Source organism: Protopterus annectens, chromosome 3.part0 (assembly GCF_019279795.1).
Source record: "Protopterus annectens isolate FY-2018-M chromosome 3.part0, PAN1.0, whole genome shotgun sequence".
Lineage (NCBI taxonomy): Eukaryota > Metazoa > Chordata > Ceratodontiformes > Protopteridae > Protopterus > Protopterus annectens.
This window is the reverse complement of record NC_056731.1, coordinates 1,141,424,192-1,141,440,685: the sequence shown is the minus strand read 5'-3', so window position 1 is coordinate 1,141,440,685 and position 16,494 is coordinate 1,141,424,192.

Sequence of the window (16,494 nt, the reverse complement as noted above, 5' to 3'; positions counted from 1 at the left end):
AAAAGGGGAAAAGTAACGCATAGGCCAACATAGGAGGACTTTGGCTGACAAAGTTTGCAGGCGACTGCAAACTGGGCCATAGTGGAAAGTGCATCAGACATGGATATCCTTCAGAAGGGACTCACGGAAACAGATAGCTGGTGCCAGAGCCATGGCCTGAAGTTAAACGCCAAGAAATGTATAGTCATACCCTTCGGGAAAAACAAGGTAACCCCAAGCTACCATATAGGTGGCAATCCACTAAGCACAGAAGAGGTTATCAGGGACCTGGGGACCCAGGTTGACAGTGGCCTTTCTTTGACACTCACATTGCTAAAGTGGTTAGAAAGACCTTCTACATTGCCCACCTGATCATGAAGGGATTCACATCCAGATCTAGTGAGGTTATTGTTCCCCTGTACTCTTCACTTATCAGACCAATGATCGAGTACAATGCCCTATTCGGGATGTATCTCACCCGACATCTGCAGCAATTGGAGAGACCCCAAAAGTTCCTCACCAAAAGGATAAAGGGACTCCAAAATCTGTCATATGCTTCCAGATTGAAGAAACTCCAGCTCTATTCAGTCGCATACCGTCTGCTCAGAGGTGACATGTGCCTGACATACAAGGCCATGTCCAACCTGGAATTAATGGACATGCTCCACCTCAAAAAATCCAAATCCACCAAAACCACTAGAGTAAGTGACTTAAACCTTAGCACGGATATAAATAGGACGTGCTGGAGGGATAGATTTATCACTCAGAGACTCCCTATGCTGTGGAATAAAATCCCGGTCCATGTGAGGCAGAGCACCTCGCTGACTCTGTTCAAGAGAAATCTAGACCTGTGGATGGGAGATCGTAGGTTTACCCCGGGAATCATCTCTGTGTCACTGCTGGACAGAGGCACAACAAACTAATGGGCACAGTATTTTTCCATATAAGGGGTGGCGTAAGCCACAAAAATTTGGGCTAGGCTTATAAATGCCTTAGGGCAGATAGCCTAGTATAAACCTATGAACCTATGAACCTATGAGTGGGAATTGTGATGGTTTACATTACACATGATACAGCAGGGTGAGAGGGATATGCTGATGGTTTACATTATATTATAGTACACATCAAACAGCTGGGTGATTGGGATTTTCTGATGGTTTACATATACTGAAGTATACATGATACAGCTGGGTATGTGGGAATTGCTGATGGTTTACATATACTGCAGTATACATGATACGGAATGGTGAATGGGATTTGCTGATTGTTTGCATTACACATGATACAGTAGGGTGAGAGGGATTCGCTGATGGTTTACATTATACTGCAGTACACGTGATATATCAGGGTGAGTGTGATTTGCTGATGCTTTACATTACACATGATACTGCAGGGTGAGTGAGATTTGCTGATGGTTTACATTATACTGCAGTACACATGATACAGCTGGTTGGGTGAGAATTGCTGATGATTTACATATACTGCAGTACACATGATACAGCTAGTTGGGTGAGAATTGCTGATGGTTTACATACACTGCAGTATACATGATATGGAAGGATGAGTGGGATTTGCTGATGGTTTACATCATACAGTAGAACACATGATATAGCAGGGTGAGTGGGATTTGCTGATGGTTTACGTTACACATGATACAGCATGGTGAGGGGGATTTACTGATGGTTTACATAATACTGCATTACACATGATACAGCAAGGTGAGTGGGGTTTGCTGACAGTTTACATTATACTGCAGTACACATGATACAACAGGGTGAGTGGGATTTGCTAATAGTTTACATAATACTGCAGTCCACATGATACAGCAGGGTGAGTGGGATTTGCTGATAGTTTAAATTATACTGCAGTATACATCATACGGAAGGGTGAGTGGGATTTGTTGATGGTTTACATTATACTGTAGTACACATAATACAGCTGGGTGGGTAGGATTTGTTGATGGTTTACATATAATGTAATACACAAAATACGGAAGGGTGAGTGGGATTTGGTGATGTTTTATATTACAAATGATACAGCAGGGTGAGTGGGATTTGCTGATAGCTTACATTATACTGCATTACACATGATACAGCTGGGTGAGTGGGATTTTCTGATGGTTTACATATACTGCAGTACACATGATATGGAAGGGTGAGTGGGATTTGCTGATGGTTTACATTATACTGCAGTACACATGATACAGCTCGGTGAGTGGGATTTTCTGATGGTTTACATATACTGCAGTACACATGATACGGAAGGGTGAGTGGGATTTGCTGATGGTTTACATTATACTGCAGTACACATGATATAGTGGGGTGAGTGGGATTTGCTAATAGTTTACATTATACTGCACTCCACATGATACAGCAGGGTAAATGGTATTTGCTGATGGTTTACATTATCATGCCATACACGATACAGTAGGGTGAGTGGGATTTTCTGATGGTTTACATTATACTGCAGTACACACAATACAGCAGGGTGAGTGGGATTTGCTGATGGTTTACATTTTACTGCAGTACACATGATACAGCAGGATGAGTGGGATTTGCTTATGGTTTGTATTATACTGCAGTACACATGATACAGCAGAGAGAGTGATATTTGCTGATGGTTTAAATTATACTGCAGAACTTATGATGAAGCAGGGTAAGTGGGATTTGCTTATATTTCATATTATACTGTAGTACACATGATCCAGTGGGGTGAGTAGGATTCGCTGATGGTTTACATTATACTGCAGTACACGTGATATGGCAGGGTTAGTGGGATTTGCTGATGGTTTACATTATACTGCCCTCCACATGACACAGCAGGGTAAGTGGGATTTGCTGATTGTTTACATTATATATGATACAGCAGGGTGAGTGGGATTTTCTGATAGTTACATTATACTGCAATACACATGATACAGCAGGGTGAGTGGGATTTGTTGATGGTTTACATTGCACATGATACAGCAGGGTGAGTTGCATTTGCTGATGGTGTACATTATACTGCACTACACATGATACAGCAGGTTAAACGGCATTTACTGATGGTTTACATTACACAGGATACAGCAGGGTGAGTGAGATATGCTGATCGTTTACATTATACTGCAGTAAACATGATACACCAGGGTGAGTGAGATTTGCTGATGGTTTACATTACACATGATACAGCAGGGTGAGTTGGATTTGCTGATGGTTTACATTATACTGCAGTGCACATGAAACAGCTGGGTGAGTGGGATTTGCTGATGGTTTAGATATACTTCAGTACACATGATACAGCAGGGTGAGTGGGAATTACTGATGGTTTACATATACTGCAGTATACATGATACGGAAGGGTGAATTAGATTTTCTGATGGTTTGCATTACACATGATACAGTAGGGTGAGAGGGATTCACTGATGGTTTACATTATACTGCAGTACACATGATATAGCAGGGTGAGTGGGATTTGCTGATGCTTTACATTACACATGATATGGCAGGGTGAGTGGGATTTGCTGATGGTTTACATTATACTGCAGTACACATGATACAGCTGGGATTAGTAGGATTTGCTGATGGTTTACATATACTGCACTATACATGATACAGCTGGTTGGGTGAGAATTGCTGATGGTTTACATATACTGCAGTATACATGATATGGAAGGGTGAGCTGGATTTTCTAATAGTTTGCATTACACATGATACAGTAGAGTGGGAGGGATTTGCTGATAGTATACATTATACTGCAGAACACATGATATAGCAGGGTGGGTGGGATTTGCTCATGGTTAACATTATACATGATACAGCAGGGTGAGAAAGATTGGCTGATGGTTTACATTATATTGCATTACACATGATACAGCAGGGTGCGTGTGAGCTGCTGGTGGTTTACATTCTACTGCCATACACATGATACAGCATGGTGAGTGTGATTTCCTGAAGGCTTACATTGTACTGCAGTACACATGATACAGCATAGTGAGTGGCATTTGCTGATGGTTTACTTTATATTGCAATACACATGATACAGCAGGATGAGTGGGATTTGATGATGGTTTACATTATACTGTAGTACACATGATACAGCAGGATGAGTAGGATTTGCTGATGGTTTAAATTATACTGCATTACACATGATACAGCAGGGGGTGTGGGGTTTGCTGATGGTTTACATTATACTGCAGTACACTTGATGCAGCAGGATGAGTGGGATATGCTAATGGTTTAAATTATACTGCAGTAGACATGATACAGCTGGGTGAGTGGGATTTGCTGGTGGTTTACATATACTGCAGTACACAAAATATGGAAGGGTGAGTGGGATTTGCTGATGGTTTACATTATGCAAGCTACAGCAGGGTGAGTGGGATTTGCTTATGGTTTACATTATACTGCAGTACACATGATACAGTGGGGTGAGTGGGATTTTCTGATGGTTTACATTACTCTGCCATACACATGATACAGCAGGGTGAGTGGGATTTGCTGATGGTTTACATTATACTGCAGTACACATGATACAGCATTGTGAGTGTGATTTGCTAAGGTTTTGATAATACTGCAGTGCACATGATATAGCAGGGTGAGTGGGATTTGCTGATTGTTTATATTATACTGCAGTACACATGATATAGCAGAGAGATTGGTATTTGCTGATGGTTAACTATATATTGCAATACACAAGATACAGCAGGATGAGGGGGATTTGCTGATGCTTTACGTTATACTGCAGTACATATGATACAGCAGGATGAGTGGGATTTGCTGATGGTTTAAATTATACTGCAGAACACATTATGAAGCAGGGTGAGTGGGATTTGCTGATGTTTCATATTATACTGTAGTACAGATGATACAGCAGGATGTGTGGGATTTGCTGATGGTTTACATTATACAGCACTACAATTTATACAGCAGGATGAGTTGGATTTGCTGATGGTTTAAATTATGCTGCAGAACACATGATACAGCAGGGTGAGTGAGATTTGATGATGGTTCACATTATACTGCAGTACACATGATGCAGCAGTATGAGTGGGATTTGCTGATGGTTTAATCTATACTGCATTGCACATGATACAGCTCGGAGAATGGGATTTGCTGACTGTTTACATTATATATAATACATCAGGGTGAGTGAGATTTGCTGACGGTTTACATTACACTGCAGTACACATGATACAGCAGGGTGAGTGGCATTTGCTGCTGGTGTACATTATATTATAGTTCACATGATGCAGCAGGGAGAGAGGGATTTGCTTATGGTTTGCAATATACTGCAGTACACATGATATGGCAGGGTGAGTGAGATTTGCTGATGGTTTATATTACACATGGTACAGCAGGGTGAGTGGGATATGCTGATTTTTTACATTATACTGTAGTAAACATGGTATACCAGTGGGAGTGGGATTTGCTGATGATTTACATTATACTGCAGTATACATGATACAGCAGGGTGAGTGGGATTTGCTGATGGTTTACATTAGACTGCAGTACACATGAATCAGCTGGATGAGTGGGATTTGCTGTTGGTTTACATATACTGCAGTACACATGATACAGTTGGGTGAGTGGGAATTGCTGTTGGTTTACATATACTGCAGTATACATGATAAGGAAGGGTGAATTGGATTTGCTAATGGTTTACATAATACTGCATTACACATGATACAGCAGGGTGAGTTGGAGTTGCTGATGGTTTAAATTATATTGCAGAACACATGATACTGCAGGGTGAGTGGGATTTGCAGATGTTTTACATAATACTGCAGTCCACATGATACAGCACGGTGAGTGAGATTTGCTGATAATTTAAATTATACTGCAGTACACATGATACAGCAGGGTGACTGGGATTTGCTGATGGTTTACATTATACTGCAGTACACATAATACAGCTGGGTGAGTGGGATTTTCTGATGGTTTACATATAATGCAATACACAAAATACGGTAGGGTGAGTGGGATTTGGTGATGGTTTACATTACAAATGATACAGCAGGGTGAGTGGGATGTGCTGATGATTTACATTATACTGCAGTAGACATGATACAGCTGGGTGAGTGGGATTTTCTGATGGTTTGCATATACTGCAGTACTCAAAATATGGAAGGGTGAGTGCGATTTGCTGATGGTTTGCATTATACATGATACAGCAGGGTGAGGGTAATTTATTGATGGTTTAGATAATACTGCAGTACATATGATAAAGCAGTGTGAGTGTGATTTGTTGATGGTTTATATTATACTGCAGTACACAGGATATAGCAGAGAGAGTGGTATTTTCTGATTGTTTACATTATATTGCAATACACATGATACAGCAGGATGAGGGAGATTTGCTGAGGGTTTACATTATACTGCAGTACACATAATACAGCAGGATGAGTTGGATTTGCTGATGGTTTAAACTATACTGCAGAATACATGATGAAGCAGTGTGAGTTGGATTTGCTGATATTTCATATTATACGGCAGTACACATGATACAGCAGGATTAGTGGGATTTGCTGATGGTTGAAATTTTACTGCAGAACACGTGATACAGCAGGGTGAGTGAGATTTGCTGATGGTTCACATTATACTGCAGTACACATAATACAGCAGGATGAGTGGGATTTGCTGATGGTTTAATCTATACTGCAGTACACATGATCCAGCAGGGAGAGTGGGATTTGCTGATGGTATACATGATACAGCAGGGTGAGTGGGATTTGCTGATCATTAAATTATACTGTAATACACATGATATGGCAGGGTGAGTGGGATTTTTTCATGGTTTACATTGCACATGATATAGCAGTGTGAGCTGCATTTCCTGATGGCTTACATTATAATGTACTACACATGATACATCAGGGAAAATGGCATTTGCTGATGGTTGACATTATCCTGCAGTACATACGATACAGCAGGGAGAGTGGGATTTGCTGATAGTTTACATTATACTGCAATACATATGATATGGCAGAGTGAGTGGGATATGCTGATGGTTTACATTATACTGCAGTAAACATGATACACCAGGGTGAGTGGGATTTACTGATGGTTTACATTATACTACAGTACATATGATATGGCAGTGTGAGTGGGAATTGTGATGGTTTACATTACACATGATACAGCAGGGTGAGAGGGATATGCTGATGGTTTACATTATATTATAGTACACATCAAACAGCTGGGTGATTGGGATTTTCTGATGGTTTACATATACTGAAGTATACATGATACAGCTGGGTATGTGGGAATTGCTGATGGTTTACATATACTGCAGTATACATGATACGGAATGGTGAATGGGATTTGCTGATTGTTTGCATTACACATGATACAGTAGGGTGAGAGGGATTCGCTGATGGTTTACATTATACTGCAGTATATGTGATATAGCAGGGTGAGTGTGATTTGCTGATGCTTTACATTACACATGATACCCCAGGGTGAGTGAGATTTGCTGATGGTTTACATTATACTGCAATACACATGATACAGCTGGTTGAGTGAGAATTGCTGATGATTTACATATACTGCAGTACACATGATACAGCTGGTTGGGTGAGAATTGCTGATGGTTTACATACACTGCAGTATACATGATACGGAAGGATGAGTGGGATTTGCTGATGGTTTACATCATACAGTAGAACACATGATATAGCAGGGTGAGTGGGATTTGCTGGAGATTTACATTACACATGATAGAGCAGGGTGATTGGGATTTTCTGATGGTTTACATAATACTGCATTACACATGATACAGCAGGGTGAGTTGGAGTTGCTGATAGTTTACATTATACTGCAGTACACATGATACAGCAGGATGAGTGGGATTTGCTGATGGTTTACATAATACTGCAGTCCGCATGCTACAGCAGGGTGAGTGGGATTTGCTGATAGTTTAAATTATACTGCAGTATACATCATACGGAAGGGTGAGTGGGATTTGTTGATGGTTTACATTATACTGTAGTACACATAATACAGCTGGGTGGGTAGGATTTGTTGATGGTTTACATATAATGTAATACACAAAATACGGAAGGGTGAGTGGGATTTGGTGATGTTTTATATTACAAATGATACAGCAGGGTGAGTGGGATATGCTGAAAGCTTACATTATACTGCAGTAGACATGACACAGCTGGGTGCGTGGGATTTGCTGATGGTTTACATATACTGCAGTACACATGATATGGAAGGGTGATTGGGATTTGCTGATGGTTAACATTATACTGCAGTACACATGATACAGCTAGGTGAGTGGGATTTGCTGATGGTTTACATATACTGCAGTACACATCACATGGAAGGGTGATTGGGATTTGCTGATGGTTTACATTATACTGCAGTACACATGATCCAGTGGGGTGAGTAGGATTTGCTGCTGGTTTACATTATACTGCAGTACACATGATACAGCAGGGTGAATGGGATACGCTGATGTTTTACATTATCATGCCATACACACGATACAGTAGGGTGAGTGGGATTTTCTGATGGTTTACATTATACTGCAGTACACACAATACAGCAGGGTGAGTGGGATTTGCTGATGGTTTACATTATACTGCAGTACACATGATACAGCAGGATGAGTGGGATTTGCTTATGGTTTGTATTATACTGCAGTACACATGATACAGCAGAGAGAGTGATATTTGCTGATGGTTTAAATTATACTGCAGAACTTATAATGAAGCAGGGTAAGTGGGATTTGCTTATATTTCATATTATACTGTAGTACACATGATCCAGTGGGGTGAGTAGGATTTGCTGCTGGTTTACATTATACTGCAGTACACATGATGCAGCAGGGTGAATGGGTTACGCTGATGGTTTACATTATAATGCCATACACACGATACAGCAGGGTGAGTGGGATTTGCTGATTGTTTACATTATATATGATACAGCAGGGTGAGTGGGATTTGCTGATCATTACATTATACTGCAATACACATGATACTGCAGGGTGAGTGGGATTTTTTGATGGTTTACATTGCACATGATACAGCAGGGTGCATTGCATTTGCTGATGGTTTACATTATAATGCACTACCCATGGTAAATCAGAGAAAATGGCATTTACTGATGGTTTACATTACACATGGTACAGCAAGGTGAGTGGGATATGCTGATGGTTTACATTATACTGCAGTAAACATGATAAACCAGGGTGAGTGCGATTTGCTGATGGTTTACATTATACATGATACAGCAGGATGAGTGGGATTTGCTGATGGTTTATATTATACTGCAGTACACATGAAACAGCTGGGTGAGTGGGATTTGCTGATGGTTTACATATACTGCAGTACACATGATACAGCTGGGTGAGTGGGAATTGCTGATGGTTTGCATATACTGCAGTATACATCATACGGAAGGGTGAATGGGATTTGCTGATGGTTTGCATTACACATGATACAGTAGGGTGAGAGGGATTCACTGATGGTTTACATTATACTGCAGTAGACATGATATAGCAGGGTGAGTGGGATTTGCTTATGCTTTACATTAGACATGATACGGCATTGTGAGTGGGATTTGCTGATGGTTTACATTATACTGCAATACACAGGATACAGCTGTGTGAGTAGGATTTGCTGATGGTTTACATATACTGCAGTACATATGATACAGCTGGTTGAGTGTGTATTGCTGATGGTTTACATATACTGCAGTGTACATGATACAGAAGGGTGAGTGGGATTTGCTGATGGTTTGTGTTACACATTATACAGCAGGGTGAGAGGGATTTGCTGATAGTTTACATTATACTGCAGAACACATGACATAGCAGGGTGGGTGGGATTTGCTCATGGTTAACATTATACATGATACAGCAGGGTGAGAAAGATTTGCTGATGGTTTACATTATATTGCATTACACATGATACAGCAGGGTGAGTGTGAGCTGCTGGTGGTTTACATTCTACTGCCATACACATGATACAGCATGGTGAGTGTGATTTCCTGAAGGCTTACATTGTACTGCAGTACACATGATACAGCATAGTGAGTGGCATTTGCTGATGGTTTACTTTATATTGCAATACACATGATACAGCAGGATGAGTGGGATTTGATGATGGTTTACATTATACTGTAGTACACATGATACAGCAGGATGAGTAGGATTTGCTGATGGTTTAAATTATACTGCATTACACATGATACAGCAGGGGGTGTGGGGTTTGCTGATGGTTTACATTATACTGCAGTACACTTGATGCAGCAGGATGAGTGGGATATGCTAATGGTTTAAATTATACTGCAGTAGACATGATACAGCTGCGTGAGTGGGATTTGCTGGTGGTTTACATATACTGCAGTACACAAAATATGGAAGGGTGAGTGGGATTTGCTGATGGTTTACATTATGCAAGCTACAGCAGGGTGAGTGGGATTTGCTTATGGTTTACATTATACTGCAGTACACATGATACAGTGGGGTGAGTGGGATTTTCTGATGGTTTACATTACTCTGCCATACACATGATACAGCAGGGTGAGTGGGATTTGCTGATGATTTACATTATACTGCAGAACACATGATACAGCATGGTGAGTGGGATTTGCTAAGGTTTTGATAATACTGCAGTGCACATGATATAGCAGGGTGAGTGGGATTTGCTGATTGTTTATATTATACTGCAGTACACATGATATAGCAGAGAGATTGGTATTTGCTGATGGTTAACTATATATTGCAATACACAAGATACAGCAGGATGAGGGGGATTTGCTGATGCTTTACGTTATACTGCAGTACATATGATACAGCAGGATGAGTGGGATTTGCTGATGGTTTAAATTATACTGCAGAACACATTATGAAGCAGGGTGAGTGGGATTTGCTGATGTTTCATATTATACTGTAGTACAGATGATACAGCAGGATGTGTGGGATTTGCTGATGGTTTACATTATACAGCACTACAATTTATACAGCAGGATGAGTTGGATTTGCTGATGGTTTAAATTATGCTGCAGAACACATGATACAGCAGGGTGAGTGAGATTTGATGATGGTTCACATTATACTGCAGTACACATGATGCAGCAGTATGAGTGGGATTTACTGATGGTTTAATCTATACTGCAGTGCACATGATACAGCTCGGAGAATGGGATTTGCTGACTGTTTACATTATATATAATACATCAGGGTGAGTGAGATTTGCTGACGGTTTACATTACACTGCAGTACACATGATACAGCAGGGTGAGTGGCATTTGCTGCTGGTGTACATTATATTATAGTTCACATGATGCAGCAGGGAGAGAGGGATTTGCTTATGGTTTACAATATACTGCAGTACACATGATATGGCAGGGTGAGTGAGATTTGCTGATGGTTTACATTACACACGGTACGGCAGTGTGAGTGGGATATGCTGATGGTTTACTTTATACTGTAGTAAACATGGTATACCAGTGGGAGTGGGATTTGCTGATGATTTACATTATACTGCAGTATACATGATACAGCAGGGTGAGTGGGATGTGCTGATGATTTACATTATACTGCAGTAGACATGATACAGCTGGGTGAGTGGGATTTTCTGATGGTTTGCATATACTGCAGTACTCAAAATATGGAAGGGTGAGTGCGATTTGCTGATGGTTTGCATTATACATGATACAGCAGGGTGAGGGTAATTTGTTGATGGTTTAGATAATACTGCAGTACATATGATAAAGCAGTGTGAGTGTGATTTGTTGATGGTTTATATTATACTGCAGTACACAGGATATAGCAGAGAGAGTGGTATTTTCTGATTGTTTACATTATATTGCAATACACATGATACAGCAGGATGAGGGAGATTTGCTGAGGGTTTACATTATACTGCAGTACACATAATACAGCAGGATGAGTTGGATTTGCTGATGGTTTAAACTATACTGCAGAATACATGATGAAGCAGTGTGAGTTGGATTTGCTGATATTTCATATTATACGGCAGTACACATGATACAGCAGGATTAGTGGGATTTGCTGATGGTTGAAATTTTACTGCAGAACACGTGATACAGCAGGGTGAGTGAGATTTGCTGATGGTTCACATTATACTGCAGTACACATAATACAGCAGGATGAGTGGGATTTGCTGATGGTTTAATCTATACTGCAGTACACATGATCCAGCAGGGAGAGTGGGATTTGCTGATGGTATACATGATACAGCAGGGTGAGTGGGATTTGCTGATCATTAAATTATACTGTAATACACATGATATGGCAGGGTGAGTGGGATTTTTTCATGGTTTACATTGCACATGATATAGCAGTGTGAGCTGCATTTCCTGATGGCTTACATTATAATGTACTACACATGATACATCAGGGAAAATGGCATTTGCTGATGGTTGACATTATCCTGCAGTACATACGATACAGCAGGGAGAGTGGGATTTGCTGATAGTTTACATTATACTGCAATACATATGATATGGCAGGGTGAGTGGGATATGCTGATGGTTTACATTATACTGCAGTAAACATGATACACCAGGGTGAGTGGGATTTACTGATGGTTTACATTATACTACAGTACATATGATATGGCAGTGTGAGTGGGAATTGTGATGGTTTACATTACACATGATACAGCAGGGTGAGAGGGATATGCTGATGGTTTACATTATATTATAGTACACATCAAACAGCTGGGTGATTGGGATTTTCTGATGGTTTACATATACTGAAGTATACATGATACAGCTGGGTATGTGGGAATTGCTGATGGTTTACATATACTGCAGTATACATGATACGGAATGGTGAATGGGATTTGCTGATTGTTTGCATTACACATGATACAGTAGGGTGAGAGGGATTCGCTGATGGTTTACATTATACTGCAGTATATGTGATATAGCAGGGTGAGTGTGATTTGCTGATGCTTTACATTACACATGATACCCCAGGGTGAGTGAGATTTGCTGATGGTTTACATTATACTGCAATACACATGATACAGCTGGTTGAGTGAGAATTGCTGATGATTTACATATACTGCAGTACACATGATACAGCTGGTTGGGTGAGAATTGCTGATGGTTTACATACACTGCAGTATACATGATACGGAAGGATGAGTGGGATTTGCTGATGGTTTACATCATACAGTAGAACACATGATATAGCAGGGTGAGTGGGATTTGCTGATGGTTTACGTTACACATGATACAGCATGGTGAGGGGGATTTACTGATGGTTTACATAATACTGCATTACATATGATACAGCAAGGTGAGTGGGACTTGCTGATAGTTTACATTATACTGCAGTACACATGATACAGCAGGATGAGTGGGATTTGCTGATGGTTTACATAATACTGCAGTTCACATGCTACAGCAGGGTGAGTGGGATTTGCTGATAGTTTAAATTATACTGCAGTATACATCATACGGAAGGGTGAGTGGGATTTGTTGATGGTTTACATTATACTGTAGTACACATAATACAGCTGGGTGGGTAGGATTTGTTGATGGTTTACATATAATGTAATACACAAAATACGGAAGGGTGAGTGGGATTTGGTGATGTTTTATATTACAAATGATACAGCAGGGTGAGTGGGATATGCTGAAAGCTTACATTATACTGCAGTAGACATGACACAGCTGGGTGCGTGGGATTTGCTGATGGTTTACATATACTGCAGTACACATGATATGGAAGGGTGATTGGGATTTGCTGATGGTTAACATTATACTGCAGTACACATGATACAGCTAGGTGAGTGGGATTTGCTGATGGTTTACATTATACTGAAGTACACACAATACAGCAGGATGAGTGGGATTTGCTTATGGTTTGTATTATACTGCAGTACACATGATACAGCCGAGAGAGTGATATTTGCTGATGGTTTACATTATATTGCAATACACATGATACAGCAGGATGAGGGGGATTTGCTGTTGGTTTACATTATACTGCAGTACACATGATACAGCAGGATGAGTGAGATTTGCTGATGGTTTAAATTATACTGCAGAACTTATGATGAAGCAGGGTAAGTGGGATTTGCTTATATTTCATATTATACTGTAGTACACATGATCCAGTGGGGTGAGTAGGATTTGCTGCTGGTTTACATTATACTGCAGTACACATGATACAGCAGGGTGAATGGGTTACGCTGATGGTTTACATTATAATGCCATACACACGATACAGCAGGGTGAGTGGTATTTTCCTGATAGTTACATTATTCTGCAATACACATGATACTGCAGGGTGAGTGGGATTTTTTGATGGTTTACATTGCACATGATACAGCAGGGTGCGTTGCATTTGCTGATGGTTTACATTATAATGCACTACCCATGGTAAATCAGAGAAAATGGCATTTACTAATGGTTTACACTACACATGGTACAGCAGGGTGAGTGGGATATGCTGATGGTTTACATTATACTGCAGTAAACATGATAAACCAGGGTGAGTGCGATTTGCTGATGGTTTACATTATACATGATACAGCAGGATGAGTGGGATTTGCTGATGGTTTATATTATACTGCAGTACACATGAAACAGCTGGGTGAGTGGGATTTGCTGATGGTTTACATTATACATGGTACAGCAGGGTGAGTGGGATATGCTGATGGTTTATATTATACTGCAGTAAACATGATAAACCAGGGTGAGTGGGATTTGCTGATGGTTTACATTACACATGATACAGCAGGATGAGTGGGATTTGCTGATGGTTTACATTATACTGCAGCACACATGAAATAGCTGGGTGAGTGGGATTTGCTGATGGTTTACATATACTGCAGTACACATGATACAGCTGGGTGAGTGGGAATTGCTGATGGTTTGCATATACTGCAGTATACATCATACGGAAGGGTGAATGGGATTTGCTGATGGTTTTCATTACACATGATACAGTAGGGCGAGAGGGATTCGCTGATGGTTTACATTATACTGCAGTAAACATAACATTGCAGGGTGAGTGGGATTTGTTGATGGTTTACATTACACATGATAGAGCAGGGTGAGTGGGATTTGTTGATGGTTTACATTACACATGATACTGCAGTGTGAGTGTGATTTGCTGATGGTTTACATTATACTGCAGTACACATGATATAGCAGGGTGAGTGTGATTTGCTGATGCTTTACATTACACATGATACTGCAGGGTGAGTGTGATTTGCTGATGGTTTACATTATACTGCAATACATATGATACAGCTGGGTGGGTAGGATTTGCTGATGGTTTACATATACTGCAGTACACATGATACAGCTGGTTGGGTGAGAATTGCTGATGGTTTACATATACTGCAGTATACATGATACGGAAGGGTGAGTGGGATTTGCTGAAGGTTTGCATTACACATGATACAGCAGGGTGAGTGGGATTTGCTGATAGTTTACATTATACTGCAGAACACATGATATAGCAGGGTGAGTGGGATTTGCTGATGGTTTACATTACACATGATACAGCAGGGTGAGTGGGAGTTGCTGATGGTTTAAATTATATTGCAGAACACATGATACTGCAGGGTGAGTGGGATTTGCTGATAGTTTACATTATACTGCAGTACACATGATACAGCAGGGTGAGTGGGATTTGCTGATGGTTTACATAATACTGCAGTACACATGATGCCAGCAGGGTGAGTGGGATTTGCTGATAGTTTAAATTATACTGCAGTACACATGATACAGCAGGGTGAGTGGGATTTGCTGATGGTTTACATTATACTGCAGTACACATGATACAGCTGGGTGAGTGGGATTGGCTGATGGGTTACATATAATACAATACACAAAATACGGAAGGGTGAGTGTGATTTGATGATGATTTACATTACACATGATACAGCAGGGCGAGTGGAATTTGCTGATGGTTTACATTCTACTGCAGTAGACATGACAAAGCTGGGTGAATGCATTTGCTGATGGTTTACATATACTGCAGTATGCAAAATATCGAAGGGTCAGTGCGATTTTCTGATGGTTTGCATTATACATGATACAGCAGGGTGAGTGGGATTTGCTGATGGTTTACATTATACTGCAGTACACATGATACAGCTGGGTGAGTGGGATTTGCTGAAGGTTTACATTACACATGATACAGCAGGGTGAGTGGGATTTGCTAATGGTTTGCATTATACTGCAGTAAACATGGTACAGCCGGGTGAGTGGGATTTGCTGATGGTTTACATTATTCTGCAGTACACATGATATGGCAGGGGTAGTGGGATTTGCTGATGTTTCACATTATAGGTTCATAGGTAGGTACTAGGCTATCTGTCCAAAGTCATTTATAAGCCTAGCCAAAATGTTTTGGCTTTTGCCACCCCCTAGGTTAGTTCCCTGTGCCTCTTTCTAGCAGAACCACTGAAATGATCCCCGGGATAAACTTCCTGTTTCCCGTCCACTCATCAAGGTTTCTCTTGAAGAGTGCTAATGGGGAGCTCTGCCTAATGTAGATTGGAGTCTTGTTCCAAAGCATGGGAAGTCTCTGGGA